The 24210-nt window shown below is 39.5% G+C and overlaps 1 protein-coding gene and 1 long non-coding RNA gene across 8 annotated transcripts in view; one reads left to right on the forward strand and one right to left on the reverse strand.

Moving 5' to 3' along the window:
- Window positions 1-54: 54 nt before the first annotated feature.
- On the reverse strand, window positions 55-7403 carry LOC139076023 (uncharacterized). Its single transcript, XR_011527225.1, has 3 exons — window positions 7264-7403; window positions 5107-5257; window positions 55-184 (listed from the first exon to the last, which is right to left on the reverse strand). It is a non-coding gene; the product is annotated as an uncharacterized lncRNA (long non-coding RNA).
- The window catches only part of RNF13 (ring finger protein 13), a 158437-nt gene continuing 140557 nt past the window's right edge, over window positions 6331-24210 (forward strand). Inside the window, exon 1 of one of the 7 annotated variants that reach the window (XM_070576316.1) lies at window positions 6331-7003. The gene's annotated coding sequence lies outside the window, so the exon portion shown is untranslated. Of the gene's footprint in view, window positions 7004-7078; window positions 7869-24210 lie in introns of those variants that run through there. The other 6 variants (XM_070576318.1, XM_070576321.1, XM_070576323.1 and 3 more) reach the window with 6 other exon arrangements.

Below are 24210 nucleotides of genomic sequence, written 5' to 3' on the forward strand. Positions count from 1 at the left end.
ACGTGCTATTGTCTTGTCTCCTTTAATTGTGTCTAAATTGTGGCGAAAACTTACATTTTCATCAAATCCCCACAAATTAGGACAGTGACATCTCAGATCTTCTGTGTTCTCGTCTTTTCTCTTCAGCGCTTCCCATTCTATGGACTTTACTTCTCTGTCCGAAAAACCTATTTGATCTTGCAATCTACAAGGGAGTGGTGGGGAGAGGAGAACTTATCAAATATGAGGTGTCGATGGCCGACAATTAAATCTCTAACATCTGCCCTTCTTTTAGAATCCAAAGAAAATTATTAATGTAGGAATTCAAGCTACCATTCATTGTAAGGGTTCCATGTGAAAAAAATTCGGGACAGGAGCCAAGGAACTCTCAAAACATAACATGAAGGTGGCCATCCGCTCGACTTCCACTAAAGACTAGCTCTGAATATAGTTTACTTAGTTTAGTAGTTTTTATTCAATTCTGCAAAGGAGGCTGCTTGTAAATGATCTCATATGTTCCTGTATATTTAATGCCACTTTTACAATGAAGATCCCTAAATTTATCTCTCTTATTGTAACCACTCCTCTTCACATCCAGATGCCTGCTGGACATCTCCATCTGGATATCTCAGTCTTAACGTGTACAAAAGTGAATTTATGCTTTTTCATCTGCAAATTTTTCTCTTCCATCATCACCCAGTTTTTTGTTTTGTTTTGTTTTTTAAGGCTGGCACCTGAGCTAACATTTGTTGCCAATCTTTTTTTTTTTTCCTTCTCCCCAGAGCTCCCCAGTACCTAGTTGTATATTCTAGTTGTAGGTCCTTCTGATTCTGCTGTGTGGGACGCTGCCTCAGTGTGGCTTGATAAGTGGTGCTAGGTCTGCACCCAGGATCCCAACCAGGAAACCCTGGGCTGCCAAAGCTGAGTGCATGAACGTAAGCACTTGGCCCCAGGCCGGCCCCCATCACCCAGTTTTCTCTGTCATAAATGGTCCCACCAGTCACCCAGCTGCTCAAACCAGAAACCTGGGAGTCATCATTAATTCTTCCTTTTTCTCTCATCCTCTACAGCCATCAGCAAATCCTCATAATTTTAACTCCAAAATATTTCTTTTTTCTGACCATTTCTTTCTATCTCTACTGCCATCACTTTGGTCCAGGCCATTATTTTCTTCTTGGACTGTTACAACAATCTCCTGACTGGTTTCCTTGTTTTCACTCATGTCTTTCTTCAATCTATTTCCTACATAGTACTCCCTTAGAATCTTAAGACGCAAGTCAGATCACGCCACTCCTCTGCTTGAAATTCCTAATTGCCCTTAGGATAGAACCCAGACTTTTACTATGGTCTACAAACTCCTATGTCAGTGATTCTCAGGCTTAGGCATGTTTAAGAATCACTTGGAGAACTAGTTAAAACACAGATTACTAGGCCTGACTCCCAGGAATTTGATTCTCAGCCGGAGCCTGAGAATATGAATTTCTAACAAGCTCCGAGAGAAAGCTGATTTGGGCAGTCAAGGGCCACACTTGAATAGTGATGCCCAACCCCAATCTCATTTCTTTCCACTCTTCTTCTCCCTACATTCGAGCCCCACTGGCTTCCTTATCCTCAAATATGCTAGGCTTGTTCCAGCCCCAGGACCTTTGGACATGCTGTTCAATTCTTTCTCAGCATTTATTCTATTCTTTTGATAGCATCATGCCTATTTCCTTACCTCTCTCCTTTGATGTATGATCTCATGGGGCAGTTAATTAAGGCACCCTGATCAGGAGATGGGCATGTGTCACAAGGTGAGCCAGTGGCAGGCTTCCTCCCCCGAGTATGAACTGTGAACATAGTGATGGAAATGGCTGGAGTGGTACTGCCGTGACGAAAATGTTGATTCCGTGGGACAATTAAGGCTGTACTTCAGGCATCCTTTGAATCCTGTGAGTATCTCCATATCCTTCACGTAAATTGCCTTTTTAAACTTGAATTTACCAGGGTTGGCGCCTGTGGCTCACAACCTAAGAACCCTCATTGTTTAAGTCTCACCCTATGTCAACTTCTCAGAGAGGTTTCTCGGACAGTCTTGTGCAATATGGGTCCCTCCTTTAATTCTCAAATGCTTTTCCTGCATATATTAAGATGATCTTTTAGCTTTTCACTTTTACTGTTTTAATGTGGTGAATCATAGGAATACATTTTATAACGTTATCTTACATTTCAGGAATAAATACTATTTGGCCATAGTTTTTTTTTTTTTAAATCTTTGCTGGTTTTAGTTTACCAATGTTTTAATTGGGATTTTTGCATATGCATTCAAAGTGAGATTGGCCTATAAGTTTTCCTACTTGTACGGTCTTTGCTCAGTTTTGGTATCAAGGTTCTACTGCCCTCATGGAATTAGTTGAATAGTTTTCCCTTTGAATTCTATGAAACTGTTTGTGAAAATTTTATCATGTATTCCTTGAGGGTATGGTGACCTCATTTTTAAAACTTTCTAGAGCTGCCTTTTTTGAGGGCAGGGTTGCCGATTTTTGTGTGCTGTTTAAATTTCCTTAGCCTGCTCAGGTTTCCTTCATCTCCTCAGGTGTTTTGGTAAGTTCAAACTTTTTTCTAGGAAACCATCCATTTGATATTTTTTCATATTTATTATCTAAAGTTGTTCATAGTGTTCCCTTAGAATTTTAAAAAATATCTACTCTATCTATAGTTGAAACCTAATGTTGTATTCTCATCATATAACCTGGGTTATATGCCTTTATGTCTTTGATATCTGTGTGATAACATCATATGCTGCCATGTGGGAAGGATTATTTCATGTGTGCTTAAAAAGGACATTTGCAAGTTTCTCTGTGTGTGCTGTGTTGTCTAAATATTTTATATTCTTACTAATGTTTTGTTTGCTTACTTAACCAGTTACTTAAAATGGTTTATAAAATTCTACTCTGATTGTAGATTTGCCAACTTTTCCTTGTAAGCTGGTCAATTCTTGCTTTAAATATTTTGAGTCTACGTTTCTAGGTGCGTGGTGGTTCAACGCAATTATAACTACTTTGCAAATTTTTCCTTTTATCATTATTTAATAATTCTACTTATCCTAATAACAATGCTTTTGACTTTAGGTCTGTTTTTTACCCTTTGATAGTAATACAGGTATACCAGCTTTCTTTCGGTTGCTATTTGCTTTGCATATCTCTCCCCCTCCTTTTACTATCAACCTGTTGGTGTCCTTTAAGTTTTAGTGTTATGTCTTGTTTAAAAGAATATAGCTGACAATCTTTTAGCTGGTAAATTAACCCCATTTACCTCTTTTAGAGATTATTGATAGATTCCTTCTATCTCATGTTGTATTTGCCATTTACAATACTCTTTATTTGCTCCTTTCCCCCGCTCCTTCCCTGATTTCTTTTGAGTAATTACATTTTCTTTATTCCCTTTTTTATATCTACTGGTTTAAAAATTGTGCTCAGTTTCCTTGCTCTCCATACTTTCTTGCGTCTCACCCCTTCTTTTTCTTTTTCTTCCCCCCCAAGCCCCTCCCAGTAAATAGCTGTATATTCTAGTTGTGAGTGCCTCTGGCTGTGCTACGTGGGACCGCCTCAGCATGGCCTGACAAGAGTGCCCAGGACCCGAACCAGCGAAACCCCGGGCCACGGAGTGGATCGTGTGAACCTAACCGCTTGGGCATGGGGTGGGCCGCTCGGCCCATCTTTCTGGGTTCAATTTTCACTTATTGAAGACATCTTTAGAAGTCCTTTCAATAAAAGTCTCTTAGGAGTAAATGCTGTTTTTCCTCTGAAAATATCTTTATTTTACTCTCACTGTTAAATGATAGCTTAACATGGCATACAATTCTAGGTTGACAATTGTAATTATTATTTTATATTAACATTTGAACATATTTCATTGAGTTGTGTTTTCTTTTGTTGCTATTGAGAAGCTAGCTGCCATTCCTTGGTAAGTAATTTATTGTTCTTTCTGTTTAAGAACTTTGGTTCTTCTTTGATCTTCTTTAAATTTCACTACAGTGTACCTAAAGGTGAATTTCTTTTGTGTTTCTTTAGGGTATATTCCATGGACTGGAATTGCTGTGTTATAGAACATGGTTTTTTTTCAGCCTTCCCAGATAATGCGAAGTTGTTTCCCAAAGTGACTGAATTGATTCACACTCCTGAGTTCTTACGTCTTTATACTACATTATGTCATATGAATTTTTGCATGCTTATTTTGCAATACCTTTGTTAGCAAACAGAGGAAGACTGCCTTTCAATGCCCCAAATAAGAAAGGAAAAGTTGAAATTGTGTGTCAGTCATCTTAGACACAAAAGAAGGAAGCAACTCAGCTCAAGGGAAACAATGACCAGGTCATTTTTTTAGGCTTTTAACCTTAAACGACCTTTTTTCCTTGAAAATAAATAAACTTTGTTGAAAAACCCTTCTGTTACCTGACTTTTTGTGTTCTGAACTTTTAATTTACTATCTTATAAAATGAATTTATTCATTTGTTTGGAACTTCATAAAGAAATGGGAGTCTTTTCCAGTATTTAGCTAAAAATTTCCTAAAACAGTTTTTAGAAATTCTGTTTGGTACTTTTCCCAATGTGCCTTCTCCCTACATGTACGGATTCCTATGGATTCTATTCGTTCTCTTATCACAGTAATAACTTTATTTTCTTCTTCTCAAAATGAAAATAGCTTTTTATGTGATTCTAAAATTATCTTTGTTTTCTGATTCTAAATATAATAATTCCTCTATTCATTTTAATGTCTCTAGTTGATCTAATTGCTTAAAGAGACTGCCTGCTTTCTTTTTATTACCTAGGAAGAACTACTTCTAAGCCATTTTAGACAATTAAGTAATTGGGCATCTTGTCTTTTTAGTTGTTGGTGCTGTCTTACAATATTTTGGAGGCAGGAAATTCTACAATGTTACATGGTTTCTGTTTTGTACTTTCAGGAGGATTTTTTAAAACAGTCTCAAACACAAAGTCCTAAAAGCTCATTTTCTCTTATTTGTTTTTATAAAGAGATAATTAGTGGCTATTAGTATCATATGCTATATGAAACCTTCATGTTCTTGAAAACCATAATTAAGATAGCTATCAACCTTACTGTCTAATCTACTTTTCAAAAAATTACATTTTTCCAATCTATTTTCTTCCAATTTGCCTTCATTCAACACCAAGGGGAGAAGAAATGGGTCTCCAGGGTGTAGCACAGTTCCTCTGCCTGGATGCAGCACAGAGTGCCTTCCCTTGTTCGTAGCTGGAAGAACGATACCCATCGTGACCTAAAGAGCAAAATAAAGTCAGATTAAATGTCCTGTACTTAATGTGTCTTTATTTAAGGAATAAACAAAACTCTTCTTTGTTCTTTTTTTTAACCTGTAAAATGTGGACATTATTTTTTACTTTTTTCGATGTCATGCTAGAAAACTGATTTAATATAAAATCAATTTGAGATAATTTAATGAAGAAATGCTTATAGAGATATTCTAACTATGTTTACACTAATTACACTAGCTTTCATAGTAATATTCCCAACTCTGACTTTTACTTACGACTTTCTTAAAGGAGGACTATGTATTAAGTATTGAATGTCTTCATAGCCGATGAAAATTGCAGAATATATAGAACATACATTCATAGGATACACAACCAAAGGAAAGTACCTTTGGTGGGCTTTATGTTATTTTATTGTAATTGATCCTTAAACTTCCGTATTTAACGTTTCTTTGAGTAATATTCACAAGGTTCAAAATTCAAAAGGCACAAAAAGATACACAATAGGAAGAGTCTTCCTCCCATTCCTGTGTCCCAGCTACTCAGGTCTCCTCTGAGCAATCAAGGTTACAAGTTACTGGCAATGATATTCCACAGGTGTTCTACGTGGTAGCCCCCTCTAGCCCCTCCTTTGTTTAAAAGATGAGCGGGAAGGATGTGAAGCCGGTAAAGGCCTTTTCAAGGCGCCTTATTTTGAGGCAAAAGCAGGACCAGAATATAGGTCTCCTGGCATTCTAATTCAGGACTCTGCAATCTTTGCACTAAGCCACATTGCCTCTTTAAAGTGGCTAGTTGGTAACTGGTTAATCCGCGTGGACGGTCCAATCTGGGTAATTTAAGTTTCAAAGTGGCTTGGTTTAAGATTGCAACACCCGGACGGGGAAGGTTTATCGGAATGGCGGTAGGGGACGACATTTTACGGTTCATCAAAAGGAGGCAAGGTTTTAAAGTGTTGACCTAGCCCTTCATCACATGGTCTGCCTTTTGCTGAGCCCGGGACAGCCGTGTCAGGCCCAGAGCGCTGACGTCAGCTCGGCTCCGAGCCAGCTCGCAGGCTGGTCGCGCCCGGACCCCAAGGGGTGGCCTCGGTCCCGTCCATCCCGATCTCAGCCTGGACACCGTGCAGAGGGCATGAGGCCTCGTCCTCGCCTCTCTAGCGGGTCGGGGGAGCGTGGCGCAGGAGAGGCGCGGAGTCAGCCCGACCAAGGGCAGCCCGCCAGCTGGGTCGGGCAGCTCCGGCCCCACAGCCAGAGCGGACCAGGCGGCCGGCCCCGCCGCTCGGTCCGTCCCGTCCCCTCCGGAGCGCAGGGGCTCCGCTGCAGGCGCGCAAGCGCCCACAGCCAACCCCCTCGGCTAGCCCGCGCCCTCCCCGCCAGAGCAGGGCCTCCGCCCGCGCACCAGAGGCCACCCCGCCCTGCCCCGCCGGCCCTGCCCGGGCAGCCTGGTCACGCGGCCGAGAGCGCGACTCCGCGCCCCGGGCTCCTCGCGGCGCGGGGCCGGGGCGCAGCCAGGGCGGCGTGAGAGTGGGAAGGGGCCGTGGCGGGCGGCTCTGTGGCCCAATGGCTCCCCTCGGCCTCCGCGCGCGGGCCAATGAGGCGCGCGGGGCGGGACTTCCGCCCGGCCGCAGTGTTGTCGTCCGCGCTCCGCTCGGGCTGTGGGGTCGGTGCGGAGCTTCAGTCATGAAGTCGGGGTAGGGACGCTCCCGCAGCGACGCGGCCGCCCAGCCTGTTTGTGCGGCGGGGCCAGGCTTCCAGGTAAGAGCCGCTCCGGCCTGGCCGCGCACGGGCCGGGCTGTCCCAGGGGGCCCGGCCCGCAGAACACACCCCCTCGCGCGCCGGGGCTCCGGGCGGCCCGCGGCTGGGGGCCCGGCCGCTCCTCCCCGGGCGGGGCGCCGAGCCAGGGAGGCTGTCTGCAAAAGGAAAGTAAAAGCCCTGCCCGCGGAGGGCCGCGTCCGCCGCGTCCCATCCCGCGAGCTGCTGTGTTGCTCGGTTGTCGGTTATCCGTTTGTTCTCACCTTCCCCTCCTGAGATGTCCGGAAGGCTCCTCCGGGTCCAGCGCTTGTCGCAAAGTCGCGGGCGAAATCGCTTGACTGCAAGTTGCTGGGATTCTTGAGTCTTTGAAAAAAAGAGGGCAGTCACCTCCGTTCCTTCTAACCCCCCCTCCCCCCCGGAGGCTCCGACGGGAAAGTGGGACGTGACTCCGCGAGGGCCGGATTCCGCGTCCCTGCCCTCTTAGAAGTCAGCAGCCCTGCCTGGACGCTTTTAGGGTTGACCCGCCCTGAAGAAACTCTGTCCCAGACAGGGAGTGGGCAGACCCCGGGGCCACGCGGGCCTCGAGGCTCTCATGCAACTTTGGTGGCAACCACTGAGTGTTCTCTGCCAGCTTTCGGTAATTTCCTCTATTTTGTCCTAATCTGGCAAAAGCAAATTTCCAGAACTGTCGCTTCATCCTCATTTTTCAGCACCGTGGGCAGCTGCTCAGGTCCCCTGTTGTTGCCCCCAAAGCTGCCTGCCTGTTAACTGTGGTGGGTGGTGCAGCGGGAACAGTGAAAACGGACGCGTTCCTGTCCACAATGATCTGTTGTTCTCCAAGGAGAACGTCTGCAGTTTTTGATACAATGTAAGTAAGTAAGATGGGTGTGCCTCCGAAGAGTTCTGGTGGGGGAACAGATCAAGATTTGAGGGAGGGCTGTCAGCGGTTTAATCTATTTAAGGACAATTTTTAATGGGTCCGGGAGATGAGCTCCACTTCTGAGTAACGAAACTGGACTGCGGTCGCAGTTGAAAGGAAGTAGAGGCAGGAGGTAGGCAGCGTTAATGCAGTGCTGTAGTGGAGGGCCCGTGGCCACTTAGTAATGGTTTTTGCAGTCAGTTTAGTGCATTGACATTAGCGTTAGAAAGAAAGGAACAAAGAGAAAAAAAATACGCGAGGACATCCTATGGAGTAAGAGTAAATATTTCATGAAGCTTTTGTTTCAGTTTTTTTTTTTGTTTTTTAATGTGTGTGTGTGAAGAGGAAGATGTAAATGCGTACTGTATTATTGTAGCTTATGGCAAAACACTGGATGCCGAATTTGGGAGTCTGCCTGGGCTCAGCCCTCTGCTCTGCCACTTACTAATTCTGTGACATCTGTAAATAAGGGGAGAATTGTGAGACTTAATTAAATTAGTTAAGCCTCAAAGGTTTTTTGTTTGTTTTTTTTTTTGAAAAGGTTGGAGAGAAGCCCAGTTATTTCTCTCTGTGTTAGGAATGACAATTGTTTTATTAATATATTTTTTACCTCTTCTTTCACTTGAAGCCAGCCAGCTTGATGTCTCCATGTGTAATAGTAAAACGTGGGCAGAATTTTGGTTTGCAAGGTTTAGTACTGGAGGATTTGGAGGAAGTTCTCATCTATCCTTGTCTAAAGCTCATTTCTCTTAAGCATTTTGGAGGGTCCTAAACTGTTACTAGCATTCAACTCCCTTCCTTTAATGTTTTTCTGCATCCCGAGTAACATGGATTTATCAGAAGTTTTTCAGGCACTATTTTTAGCAAAGTAAGAGCAAGACTAAGGTATGATATGTTTATGTCATCGAGTTAAGTTGGATAGGAAGACATTTTACATTTTGTACGTCTTACCATGAAGCTGTAGGAAATGAAATGGCTTGATAAAATATCATGGTATGCTCACTTCATGTTGTTATGACCTAAAAACGGTGGATGTTTAAATAAAAAGTACGATTTTGGACATTTTAAAATCTGGGAATTAATAATGTTTAGCAGAAGACAAAATGAGTTTGAATCAAAATAGTGTTTTGCACCATTTGACATATTACTACCATATGGTGTTGCACATGGTGGTTTCACATGACATGAAAAAGGGAGGAAAGTTAGTGAGCATTTTAGTTTTCTCAAAAGAGGAAACAGGATTAATAGACAAGTGAATTTCTGTTAATAAAAGATGGTGGTTAGTCATTGTTTAAAAATTCGTGTATTTATTGAGCACATATCAAAAATATAGTACTAAACTTTCACAAAGCTTTTGCTTTGTGCAGAAGTTGATCTGGAAACAATGAGAATATATAATTGGTATTGTCAGAGTTTACCTATCATAGCATATATATAACAACAGTAATAATAGCTAGCGTTGATTGTTTACGGTGAGCCCAGTCCAATTCTAAGCATTTTATATTATCTCATGTAATTCTTGCTGTTACCCGTGCGGTAGGTAGTACAATGGGTGGGGAGACAAAGGCATCACAAGTACGCAGTTTTCTGAGTTCACACAGGTTGTTAGTGGAGTCACTGGAATTTGAAGCTAGGCATCCTGGCTGTAAAGGCTGTCCGTCTTGTCGTCACGTTTTGTTAAAAAATACAGAATGCTATTGGGTTATTTTGGATTCTTTACTTGCTGGTTTGGATGACCTTGGGTGAGCTCTTTTAGCCTTCAGTGTCCTCAACTCCTTCCTCAAAAGTCTAGAATTAAACCATTATGTTTTTGTGGAGATTAGGATAATTTGTAAAGCACTAGATAGAATGTGTGTTCAATAAATGATATGTCTCAGCCTTTTTCCTTTCATTGAGGATGTGGCCATTTGAAAGATTGTTAGCAGTTGGAGGAGGATGGGAGAAGAAAGATAGTTCCACATAAGGATGCTGTCCAGGTGAAGGTACGGAGTTAGGAAAGCAGAGAATATTTGCCAAGGTTGTATGTTTAAGAACAGGCTGGTAAGGATAGATGGATACAGATTATGGAGATCCTTAAATACCAGTCTGAGGGTTTTGTACATGATTCTTAGTTGAAAAGAACCCCTTTTTATGGATATTAATCTGGAGAAGAAGTCCAGTGAAGGAGTGGAAGCTTGAAGCTATGAAGGAATTCCATGAAGTTTAATTAGAGTAGTTGGGGCAAGAAGTGATGATGGTGGGGTTGTAGTGAAACGTACAGATTTGAGAAATGTTGGCATTGACATTGGGAACTGACTTGAGTATGGGCCTAAGGCACACTTTTGGGAGGATAGTGATGCTGTGAACAAAAATAAGGATATTATGATGAAGAATACGTTTTGATGGAAGGGGATTTAGGAGGAGAACTTATGATAGGGATTTTCGTTTTGGAGCTAAGGCGTTGCTCAGACTTTAATGGAAACTGGGAGCTCTGTGTATTCCACTAAAAGAGAAGAGAACAGTTGCTCACGTTGTGAGGAAATGGTCTAAAGCAGTCACCCCTGCTGTGGGTTAAAGTTTCACAGAGTGGTGTGACTCCTGCAGGTCCTCGGAAGTGCAAATTTCTCACTTGATGGAGATGTACCCACTCCCCCCCCCCCCCCCCCCCGTAACATATTTTGTGTCTTGGAAGGATAGAGGGAAGGTAGTGGGGAGGGAAAATTTTTGGAAACCGAGCAAGGCTCCTATTTGATATTTCAAAAGAGAGCCAGTAGATTGGAGCCTCACCAAGAACTTGGAAAGATGCTGTGGTTTTTACGTAGTGCCAGGCATTTAAACACACATGTTGAATATTGAATTGTAACATCTCCAGATTTCTTATTTTTGTCATCTTCTCTTTGTTACCTTGAATTGATTAATAGCAAATCCTTTAAAACCGAGAGCCTGTGTGCTTGTTATGGGGGCGGTAAGGAAGAGGGGACCAAGAGAGATTGTCTTCCACCTACGGCCAAGATTGTGGGAGAAGAACCTCGAAGGGTAAGAGGCCCATGGTGCGGTGGGAAGAATAGAGATGCTGAGAGTGAATGAATCCCTGTGCCACCCGTTCTCTGGCTTCAGTTACCTCATTATGTAAAATGATGATGATAATACCACTTCTGACCTGTTGAAAGAAAGAAAGAAAGGAGACCCTTTATATTTGAAAAAGGGCTGGGGTCTAAGCTGGAGAAGGGCCTGTAGGTTTCCTTTCTTGGCAGATTTTCTAGAGTTTGGTGCAGTTGGGTTGGGCATGATGTTAAACAGTATAATTATCCAACTCTGAACTATTTTTAGTTCCCTGTAATGCAAGGCCCAAGTAACTGGCCAAAGAAATATAAAAATGGACATTAGGCATAAGCATTAGGACAAGGAAAGGTTTACATATTCTGTCACATCATTGTTGGAAACATTCCTTGGATCTTACTACTTATGGGTGTTTCTCTAGTATTCGTTCACTCAACAAGTATTCATGAAGTACCTTTTGTGTCAGGTGCCATTCTAGGCGCTCACAGTACATCAGTGAACGAAAGAGACAAAAGTCCTTGCCCTCATGGAGAAATAAGGAGAAATAAGATGTGCGTTAATAATGGAAAGTAATTGGATGTTCTTGTACTGCATATTCATAAAATCACAATTTTAAACAGATAATATGAGATTACTCTACCAAGTTGTGACTAATCTTGTAGAGCATTTTGAAGGAACGGACTATGTCATTCTTACTCATGTGTGTCTCCCCATTTCCTCTTCTTCCCAATGGAATGACTTAGATATATTTAATACTCAACCAAGGTAGGTACTCATTAAATGTTTATGATGGAGAGAGGGAGGTTGTGTTCAGATCTTAAAGGTAAAGGAATCAGGTAGATGTAGCAAGTATTAAGGACCCATGTACTCACTAGATTGAAGGTAGGAAAAAAGGAGGGTGCTGTGAATTGCGTTGCCTGGCTTGCCTATGAGGTTGAAATGGAAATAAGGTAATATTGTAGCTGAAAGCATCAACATTAAGGGAATCTGGGTGTTACCCAACTTGCCCACTTATTAGTTGGTGACTTTGCATAAATAACTTCTCAGTTCATTTCCTCATTTGTAAAATGAGGTAGTTGGAATTTTCCATTTTAAGAAATCTGCTTTTAAGAATTCTTACAGCATGTCTATTGCTGTTCTGTTTCACTTTCCTAATGTAGATAAGCTAGAGCTGATCATGAGCTTCCATTGGATAATAATCAGACTAAATTTATACTCTTAGTTAACAAACTAGGTGTTTAAAAATGTCTGCAAAATTAATGTCTATTTGATGTTTTTTAGTAATCAGACTGCACTGTAATTAAAAAAAAGCAAAATATAGCTTAATATATAGTTTCCCCTTTTGCCATTATGTAGGAAAAATAAGCCATAGTATTTTAGACCCTAAGAATGGAATTTAATAGTTATTCATACTTTAATTTTACAACAGCCTTTGATTATTGTGCTAGGTGCTAAGTATACCAAATCAGAAAAGTTTTAGCTCCTGATTTCAAGGAGCTTAAAGAATAATGGCAGTGATGCACAATTTCCGTTAGTTCTGTTTCACTGTGGTGGTGCAGAGGAGGTGCGAATGAGAGGCTGGGAGGAGAGTGACTAGGAGGTGTGGAAGGGGCAAAGCTGGAAGACACAGGCAGAGCCAGTGTGTGAAGAACTTTCTGGCCTGAGTCACGACTTAGTTTTGAACTTTAGTCTGAAGGTTATTTAATCTGTTAAGGAATTTTATGGATGGGGTAACATGGTCAGGCATTTTTATATCTACCTTTACCATTTTATTCTATTTTATTTATTGTATCTACCTACCATTCTCTATCTTAAGAGAATAATCCATGAGGAAGATGTTTAGGTTGTTTCTCCTTATTTCAATGATGTAGCCCTGCTTGAGGAAATCAGTTTTTAACTCAAATAAATTCTGAGGAACAGTGTTAATTTGGTGGTTTTAGAGTATCAGTAACCACGAAATATTTGGACATTAAAACATTTAAATGTTCACAGCCATATTAATGTAAATTGAAAAAACAGAAATTTTGGGATATTCTGCTCATGGAAATAAGAAAGCTTCTGATCAGCACAAGAATTTGATTTAAAATCATTTCTAAAGGGCTAGAAATTTTAAGTTTAATTGATTGAATGTGACTCTAGTTCAGGCTCAGTTTCTAATGCTCAGGATATACAGTTAAACTTTATAGAGGGAATGAATTTCCAGAGGGAAATAATCCCACTGGAATCCCACCCACCTGGTGGTGGGTGAACCTTTCTAAATCAAGTCATGAGAGAGAGTAGGAGTTGAACTTCTTTGCTCAGCTGTAAAACACCTCATCAAATGTTGAAGAGTACTTTATTTGCCTAATTACTGTGCTTGTAATTTACATGTTTCACCTTCAAAAAGGAAGAACTGTGCTTGTGATTTACACGTTTGTCCAACATGTGTTATAAACATTAATTGCTTAAAATTTTTTTGGGGGTGAAATGCATATAACATAAAATTAACCATTTTAAAGTGAATAATTGAGTGACATTTAGAACATTCACAGTGTTGTGCAATCATGGCTGCTATCTAGTTCAGAACAGTTTTATCACTCCAAAATAAAACCTCATACCCCTTAAGCAGTTGCTCCCTGTTCCCTACTGCCCCCAGCCCCTGGCAATCCCCAGTCTGCGTTCTGTTTCAGTGGATTTGCTGGGTATCCCATATTTATTCTGGAAATCTCATATAAATGGAAGCATACGATACATCACCTTTTGTGTCTGGCTTCTTTCATTTAGCGTGCTTTTTTCGGGGTTTTGCCGTATTGTTGCAAGCCACATTCTTGTATGTTTCAGTACTTCTTTCCTTTTTACAGTTAAATAATTTTTATTGTATGTGTATACCACACTTTATCCATTCATCCATTGATGGACTTTTGAGTTCTTTCCACCCTTGGCTATTGTGAATATTGTTGCTGTGGGCACTCACGTACAAGGATTTGTTTGAGTACCTGTTTTTTGTTTCTTTTGGATGTGTACCATGAGTGGAATTGCTGGATCATATGGTAATCCTATGTTTAGCTTTTTGAGGACTTGCCAAACTGTTTTCCACAGTGGCTGAACCATTTTATGTTCCCACCCTCAATATATGAGGGTTCCAGTTTCTCTACATTGTCACTGGCACGTGTTCTTTTCCACTAAAAAAAATTCATATTATTGCCATACTCAGGGGTACCACGTGGTATCTCACTGTGGTTTCATTTGCATTTTCCTAATGACTTGTAACATCGAGCATCTTTTCATGTGCTTGAGTGTTGGCCATTTGTATATCTTCTTTGGAGAAATGTCTATTCAAGTTCTTTGCCCATTTAATTGGGTTGTTTATCTTTTTATAATTGAGTTGTAAGAGTTTTTATATATTCTGGATAATAGACCCTTACTAGATATATGATTTATAAATATTTTCTCCCATTCTGTGGGTTATCTTTTCACTTTCTTGATAATGTCCTTTGATACATAAAAGTTTTTAATTTTAATGAAGCCCTATTTATTTATTTATTTGTGTTGCTCATGCTTTTGGTGTCATATCTAAGAATCCATTCTTGAATCCAAGGTTATGAAGATTTATCTCCATGTTTTCTTCTAAGTTTTATCATTTTAGCTCTTACGCTTAGGTCATTGAACCCTTTTGAGTTAATTTTTATGGATAGTGTGAGTTAGGGGTGCAGCTTTATTGCTTTGCATGTGAACCACTACCACTTGTTGAAGAGATTATTATTTCCCCATTAAATGGCCTTGGCACCTTTGTCAAAAATCAGTTGGCCAGGGGGCCGGCCTGGTGGCGCAGTGGATAAGTGTGCATATTGTGCTTCGGCAGCCTGGGGTTCACTGGTTTGGATCCCCGGTGTGGACATGGCACCACTTGGCAAGCCATGCTGTGGTAGGCATCCCACATATAAAGTAGAGGAAGATGGGCACGGATGTTAGCTCAGGGCCAGTCTTCCTCAGCAAAAAGAGGAGGATTGGCAGTAGTTAGCTCAGGGCTAATCTTCCTCAAAAAAAAAAAAAAAATCAATTGGCCCTAGATGTATATATTTATTTCTGGATTTGCAATTCTTTTACTTTGGTCTGTATGTCTGTCCTTATGCCTGTAACACACTGTTTTGATTACTGTAGCTTTACAATAAGATTTTGAAATTGAGAAATGTGAGTCCTCCAGCTTTGTTCTTTTTCTAAATTGTTTTGACTGTTCGTGGCCACTTGCACTTCCATGTGAATTTGTTTGTTGTTAGTGCTGTGGAGTCAATTCTGACTCCTAGTAACCCTGTGTACAGCAGAGTGGAGCCCTGCCTGGTGTTTTTGCGCCATCCTCTCACCCTCTGGTGCTGTATCAGCCAATGCTCTGCTGCTATTCATGGGGTTTTCGTGGCCCGTTTTTTCAGAAGTGGGTGGTCAGGTCCTTCCTCCTAGTCTGTCGTAGTCTGGAAGCTCCACTAAAACCTCTCCGCTATGGATGACCCTACTGTTATTTGAAATCCTGGTGGCGTAGCTTCTAGCATCATAGCAAAACACAGCTGCCACAGTATGACAACCGACCAACGAGTGATGTGGTTCCCTGACTGGGAAGTGAACCTGGGCTGCGGCAGTGAGAGCATCAAATCTTAACCACTAGACCACCAGGGCTGGCTCCATATGAATTCTCGGATTGATCTTTCCATTTCTGCATAAAAGGCTATTAGAATTTTGATAGGGAATATTGTCTTCTAATACGTGGGATATCTTTCCATTTATTTAGGTCTTTGATTTTGCTCAGCAGTGTTTTATAGTTTTCAGTGTACAAGTCTTTCACTTCCTTGATTAAATTTATTCCTGGATATATTATTCTTTTGGATACTTTTATAAATGGAATTGTTTTCTTAATTTCATTTTTGGATTGTTCATTGCTAGTGTGTAGAAACACTGATTTTTGTGCGTAACATTAATTGCTTTTAACAGTCATTTATTTTCTTTTTTACCTGTAAGCTGGATCATACAGCTAAATAAGAAAGTGGAAAGTGGAACACTAAAGAATTTTGATCTCTGTAATGTATGATTATCCTGAAGATGAATAACATGGGTGTCTTACCGTAGTGTTGAATGATTATTTAATTATACTTATATTGTTGCATTCCTGGTATCATGTTACATATACTTGGCCATTGTAATAGAAGATAGAATGTTTCTTTTAAGCTTGAAGAAAGGTGGGAATATATAATTCATTTTAAAAGTTAATTTTTTTTGCAATTTAATTCTACTGTAACAGAGAAGGATTTAGGGATAAACCGTATTTATTGCGGAATCCCGTTAGAGATCCATAAATAATAGAAATAAGATGGGAATGGAAGCTAACTTGAATGTATAAATTATTACTGTACATTAGTTTACCTTTTTTGGTTTTCTTTGAAGTTTTCAAATATTTAGGCTTAAAAGTTCATTATGGCTAGACATAGGAACAATTTCAACCTCACAGGCAACTAAAAAAGTGCAGATTTTTACAATACAGTAGGCCTTCTCTATCCACGAATTCTGCATCCTTGAATTCAGCCGACTACAGATCAAAAAGCCTTTGATGGTTGGATTTTTACTCAACATGTACAGTCTTTTCTCCTTGTCATTATTCCCTAAACAATACAGTGTAACAACTGTTTGCACTGTAAACACCTATAAAATAATACCTATAAGTAATCAAGAGATCATTTAAAATATATGGGAGGATGTGCGTGGGTTATATGCGGTTGCTATGCCATTTTATATGAGACTTCAGCGTCTGCTGATTTTGGTATCTGCGGGCAGAGGGGTGGTCCTGGAACCAACTCCACAGATACTGAGGGACAGCTGTAACTGGATGGTCTAGAAAGTCTGGGATTTCATGACACAGATCTGTATTTGAATCCTAGCTAATGAGATAATTAAGTGCTTAGCCAGAAATGTAGTAAGCATTCAATAAATGTTAGTTATTATTATCATTTATAACTTTACCTAACACCAACAAAGATAAGAAGAGGATAATCTTCTTATCTGAAGTGCAATGAAATGCACATTCATTTGGAGATATTAATAGGAACATTTTTTCTGGAAAGCAGTTTGGTAATATGTATAAAGTCCTAAAATGTCTCTTTGGCGTAGTGATTCCACATCTGGGAATCTATCCTAAGAAAATAATCAGAAATGTGGAAAGAGATTTACGTTCATCATAGAATTATTTCTAATTGCAATAATTGGATTCAACTTAATATTGAACGGTAGGGGAACAGTTAGTCATGATTTAGCTATGTAATGTAATATTCAGCAGCTTTGGACATCATGTTTATGAAGGGTTTTAGTAACAAGGGAAAATGTTTACAACTTTAATTAAAAAAAGCATAAAAATTATCATACAATATGATACAAATGATGTTTAATACGCCTGGAAAAAAGACTGTTCCTTGTGGTTGGATCAGAGAAGCAGAACCATTGTGAATGATGTGAATGACGTAGAATCAGGGGTTAGACTTTAAGAAATTCTGGCAGCTGGTGTGACTGTCTGTTGGGTGTGCTGGGCTGTTATGGGTCAGCTGGGGGCAGTGGAGAAGGAAAGCTGAAAGTGAGGTTGGGAGCGCAAGGATATATCAGAACCTGGGAATGAAATACATGTAGCATGCAAACACGGATTTTATCTGTGAATGTTACCATTAGGGGAATCAATACAGGTCTGTGTCGTGAAATCCCAGCCTTTCTGTACCGTCCAATTACAGTTATCCTTCAGAATCCGTGGAGAATTTGTTCCATGACCCCCGCTCTTCCTACAGATGCCAGTGAGAGTTATTTTTAGCATTAGAAAAAAAATCATAAACATCTTATTAGATAGCAATGTAATGGATAATATATGAAGATTAGAGAGTAGTTACAATGGCGTTAACTCAGTAAATGATGGAACCAGGATTAGAACTTTGATCCCTGTGTTACAGCTCTCATTATAGTCTTTGCAATTATACTTTAAAAGCTAAATTCAGTTTGTCAGGTTCTGAGAGAAACCACGGTGATTTTTATAGCTGGCAGATTTTCATCATCTGCACTACTGTTTAGACAAGCCTCAAATAATTTATTTTGAACTTGGAAGACGTTATATGATTAAAATAAAATACTATTTTTTAGATTTTGAAATAATCACAAGGTTCCAGAAAAGTTATAAGAACATTACAGAGACCTTTTTTCCCTCTTAATCATTTAAGAGCAAGTTGTTGACCTCATGCTCTATTCCCACCAAATACTTTTGTGTAAGATTTCTATAAACAAGGATATTCTCCTTGGAGAAATGGCTGATTTAAGGGCTGGGGCAGGAAAAGTACAATGTGGGATTAGGAAATCTTGTGCCCGAAAACAAAGTGCTCAAGAATGATGGGTCATGTCAAAAATACACAGAAGCCAGTTTAAATGAGTGTCCACTGGCCAAATGGGGACCATTGGGCATCAAAATAATCATTACTATAACAGATTATAACCCATTGAATAAAACAGTAGTCGATGATTCCATGCTGGTATAAAATGAATAAATTGAAAATATGGTGAGAAGTAGATAATGACTGTGCTAGACGGAATAATGACCCTCAAAGACGTCCACATCCTAATATCTGGAACCTGTGAATATGTTACCTTATATGGCAAAAGGGACTTTGCAGATGTGTTTAAGTTAAGGACTTTGGGGTGGAAAGATTATCCTGGATTGTCCAGGTAGGCCCAGTGTAGTCACAAGCGTCCTTAAAAGTAGAGGGAGGCAGAAGAGGAGTTTGGAATAATGTGATGTGAGAAGGAGTCAATCTGCAGTGCTGGCTTTGAAGATGGAGAAAGGGGCCACAAGCCAAGGACTGGGGGCAGCCTCTAGAAGTGATAAGCATAACAATCAATTATTGTGTAACTTAAAACATTTTTATTTTAAAACAAACATGGATAATAACCTAGACTAGAATAAGAAATTTGTGTGATTTTAAAAATAAGTGATACTTCAAAGAGACTGTGGGTACTCTTTCAGATTCTGTACCTTGATAACACACTAATGGCCATATATTCACTTTCCTCTTTCCTCTATTGTTTTTTTTTTTTTTGAGGAAGATTAGCCCTGAGCTAACTACTGCCAATCCTCCTCTTTTTGCTGAGGAAGACTGGCCCTGAGCTAACATCTGTGCCCATCTTCCTCTACTTTATACGTGGGATGCCTGCCACAGCATGGCTTTTGCCAAGCGGTGCCATGTCTGCACCCAGGATCCGAACCAGCGAACCCCAGGCTGCTGAGAAGCGGAACGTGCGCGCTTAACTGCTGGGCCACTGGGCCGGCACTCCTCTATTGTTAGTGAGAGAAGCACTGCCTTATTTAAATGCTGTTAAGAACAGAAAGATAACTGTGTCAGTTAACAGTTTATTTTCTTTCTGCTCCAAACTCACCCTTCAATACCTGCTCTCCAACAATTGACTGGACTCTAAGCATTTCTCCTTTACAAAGAGCATGAAGTTAAGCTTTTTATTTAATTTTTTTCTTATTTTATTGAGAAATAATTGACATACATCACTGTATAAATTTAAGGTGTACAGCATGATGGTTTGATTTACATATATTATAAAATGATTACCATGATAAGTTCAGCTAACATCCATCTTTTCGTATAGAAACAATAAAAAAAAGATGGAAGGAAAGATTTTCTTCCTATGATGAGAACTCTTAGTATGTACTCTTTTAGAAACTTTCCTGTATATCTTACAGCAGTGTTAGCTGTGGTCATAGTCACCATGTTATACATTACATCCCTAGTACTTATTTATTTTGTAACAGGAAGTTTGTACCTTTTGACCACCTTGCTCCTATTCCCCCTCCTCCCACTCTTCACCTCTGGTAACAAGAGTGTGATCTCTTTTTCTATGATTTTGGTTTTTTAAAAAATTCCACATATAGGTGAGATCATCTGGTACTTGTCTTTCTCTGTCTGATTTATTTCACTTAGCATAATGCCTTCAGAGTCCATCCATGTTGTCACAAATGGTAGGATTTCCTTGTCTTTTATGGCTGAATAATATTTCATTGTATATATCTATACCACAACTTCTTCATCCATTCGTCCATCAGTGGACACTTAGGATGTTTCCATGTCTTGGCTATTGTAAATAATGCTGCTATGAACGTGGAAGTGCAAATATCTATTTGAGTTATTGTTTTCATTACCTTTGTATATATTCCCCAAAGTGGAATTGCTGGATCATAGGGTAGTTCTATTTTTAACTTTCTGATGATCCTCCATACTGTTTTCCATAATGGCTGTACCAATTTACAATCCCACCAACAGTGCACACGGGTTCCCTTCTCTCCACATCCAAGCCAGCATTTGTTATCTCTTGTCTTTTGATGATGGCCATTCTAACAGGTGTGAGGTGATACCTCATTGTGGTCTTAATTGCATTTCCCTAATGACTAGTGATGTTTGCATCTTTTCATGTAGCTGTTGGTCTTTGATATACCATCTTTGGAGAACTGTCTATTCAGGTCCTTTGCCCATTTTTAAATTGGATTATTTGTTTTTTTGCTGTTGAGTTGTATGAGTTCTTTATATGTTTTGGATATTAATGCTTATCAGGTATATGGTTTGCAAATATTTTTTCATATTCTGTAGGTTGTCTTTTCACTTTTGCTGTGTAGGCTTTTTAGTTTGATCTGGTCCCACTTGTTTATTTTTGATTTTGTTGCTTAAGCTTAAGGTGTCATTTCCAAAAAATCATTGCCAAGAGCCATGTCAGGCAGCTTTGTTCCTGTATTTTCTTCTAGGAGTTTCATGATTTCAGGTCTTAAATTTAAGTCTTTAATCCATTTTGAGTTAATTTTTGTGAGTGTGAGATATGGGTCCAGTTTCATTCTTTTACATATGAATATCCAATTATCCCAGCATCATTTATTGAAGAGACTGTCTTTTCTCCATTGAGCATACATGGCTCCTTTGTTAAATATTAGTGGACCATAGAATCTTGGGTTTATTTCTGAGCTCTTGATTCTGTTCCATTGGTCTGTCTGTTTTTATGCCAGTACCATACTGTTTTGATTACTGTAGCTTTATAGTATAGCTTGAAATCAGGGAGTCTGATGCTGCCTGCTTTGTTCATCTTCCTCAGGATTTCTTTGGCTATTTGGGGTCTTTTGTGGTTCCATATAAATTTTAGGAGTTTTTTTTTTTTTTTTTGAGGAAGATTAGCCCTGAGCTGACATCTGCTGCCAATCCTCCTCTTTTTGCTGAGGAAGACTGGCCTTGAGCTAACATCCGTGCCCATCTTCCTCTACTTTATGTGTGGGATGCCTACCACAGCATGGCCTGTCATGCAGTGCTGTTTCCGCACCTGGGATCTGAACTGGCAAACCCTGTGCCGCCGAAGCAGAACATGTGCACTTAACCGCTGTGCCACCAGGTGGGCCCCAGGAGTGTTTTTTCTACTTCTGTAAAAAATGCCGTTGTAATCTTGAAAGGGGTTGCCTTGACTCTATAGATGACTTTTGATAGTGTTGACAGCTTAACAATGTTAATTCTTTCAATCCATGAACATGTGATACCTTTCCATTTATTTGTCTTCTTACATATCTTTTTTCATCAATGTCTTGTAGTTTTCAGTGTAGAGATCTTTCACCTCCTTAATTAAATTTATTCTTAAAAATTTTATTATTTTCGATGCTGTTGTAACTGGGATTGATTTCTTTATTTCTTCTTAAAGAATTTTGTTCCTAGTGTATAGAAACACTACTGATATTTTTTTAAAGATTGACACCTGAGCTAACAACTGTTGCCAATCTTTTTTTTTTCTTATTCTCCCCAAAGCCCCCCAGTACATAGTTGCATATTGTAGTTGTGGTCCTTCTAGTTGTGGCATGTGGGATGCTGCCTGACGAGCAGTGCCATGTCCGTGCCCAGGATCCGAACCTGAGAAACCCTGGGCCACCGAAGCCAAGCACATGAACTTAACCACTTGGCCAGCCCCCTGATTTTTGTATGTTAATTTTGTATCCTGCAACTTTACTAAGTTTATTGATTAAATTTAAGTTTTTTGGTTGAGTCTTTAGGATTTTCTGTATATAAAGACATATCATCTGCAAATGGAGACAATTTTACTTCTTCCTTTTCAATTCTGATACCTTTTATTTCTTTTTCTTGCCTGATTACTTTAGCTAGGACCTCCAGTACTCTGTTGAATAGAAGTGGTGAGAGTGGGCATCCTTGTCTTCTTCCTGATCTGAAGAGAAAAGCTTTCAACCTTTCACCATGGAGTATGATGTTAGCTGTGGGTTTGTCGTATATGACCTTTATTATGTGTTCCTTCTATGCCTAATTTGTTAAGGGTGTTTTTAATCATGAATGGATGCTGAATTATGTCAAATGCTTTTCCTGTGTCTATTGAGATGATCGTATGATTCTTATTTCATTCTATTAATGTGATGTAGCACACTGATTGATTTGTGTAGGTTGAACCATCCCTGCATCCCAGGGATAAATCCCGCTTGCTCATGGTGAATGATCCTTTTAATTTGCTGCTGAATTCAGTTTGCTAGTATTTTATTAAGAATTTTTGCATCTATATTCATCAGGGATATTGGCCTGTAGTTTTCTTTTCCGATAGTGTCCTTTTCTTATTTTGGTATTAGCATAATGCTGGCCTTGTAAAATGAGTTGGGCAATGTTCCCTCCTTTTGATTTTTTGGAAGAGTTTGAGAAGGATTTGTGTTACTTCTTCTTTAAATGTTTGGTAAAATTCACTAGTAAACCATCTGGTCCTGGATGTTTCTTTGTTGGAAGACTTTTGATTACTGATTTAATCTCCTTACTAGTAATTGGTTTATTCAGATTTTCTATTACTTTTTGATTCAGTCTTGGCAAGTTGTATGTAAAACTTCTAAGAATTTTTCCATTTCTTCGAAGTTGTCCAGTTTGTTGGCATGTAGCTGTTTGTGGTAGCCTCTTATGATCCTTTGAGTTTCTGTGGTATCAGTTGTAGTGTCTCTTTTTTCATTAATTTGTTGATTTGAGTTGTTTCTTTTTTTTGGTTGGTCAAGCTAGCTAAGGGTTTGTCAATTTTGTTTATCTTTTTGAAGAACCAACTCTTGTTTGGATAAACTTTTCTATTGTTTCTATGTTCTCTATTTCAGTTATTTCTGCTCTAATCTTTATTATTTTCTTTCTTCTGCTAACTTTGGGCTCAGTTTGTTCTTTTTCTAGTTCCTTAAAGCATAGAGATAAGTTGTTTATTTGGGATCTTTCTTCTTAATGTAGGTATTTATTGCTATGAACTTCCCTCTTAGAACTTATTTTGCTGCATTCCATATATTCTGGTATATTCTGTTTCCATTTTTGTGTGTATGTGTGAGAAAGATTGGCCCTGAGCTAACATCTGTGCCAGTCTTCCTCTATTTTATGTGGGATGCTGCCACAGCATAGCTTGCTGAGCAATGCTTGGTCTGCTCCCAGGATCTGAACCTACGGACCCTGGGCCACTGCAGTGGAGTATGTGAACTTAACCACTGTGCCACTGGCTGGCCCCTGGGTTTCCATTTTTGTTGGAAGAAACTTTTTTATTTCCCCTTTAATCTTCTTTGAGCCTGTAGTTTAATTTTTATGTGTTTATGAATTTTCCAATTTTCCTCTTGTGATTTCTAGTTTCATGCCATTGTGGTCAGAGAAAATACTTGGTGTGATTTCAGTCTTCTTGAATTTGCTAAAACCTGTTTTGCCACCTAACATATGGTTTATTGTAGAAAATGTTCCATGTGCGCTTGAGAAGATTATGAATTCTGCTGTTGGATAGAGTGTTTTGTATATGTCTGTTAGATCCATTTGGTCTATAGTGTCATTCAAATGTGCTGGGATTCTCTGTATGGATGCTCTATCTACTGTTGAGAGTGGGGTATTAAAGTTCCCAACTACTATTGTATTACTGTGTATTTCTCCTGTTAGCTCTGTTAGTTTTTGCTTTATATATTTAGGTGCATTGATGTTGAGTGTACGAATATTTACAATTGTTATATCTTCTTGGTGTGTTGATCTAGTTATCATTGTATGATGACCTCTTTGTCTCTCTTTACCATTTTTAGTTTGAAGTCTACTTTGTCTGGTATAACTACTGCTTTTTTTTTTTTTTTTTTTTTTTTTTTACCATTTGCTTGAAATGTCTTTTCCCATCCCTTTACTCTCAGTCTATGTGTATCTTTAAGGCTGAAGTGAGTCTCTTTTTTTTTTTAAAGATTGGCACCTGG

Source organism: Equus przewalskii, chromosome 15, assembly GCF_037783145.1.
Source record: "Equus przewalskii isolate Varuska chromosome 15, EquPr2, whole genome shotgun sequence".
Lineage (NCBI taxonomy): Eukaryota > Metazoa > Chordata > Mammalia > Perissodactyla > Equidae > Equus > Equus przewalskii.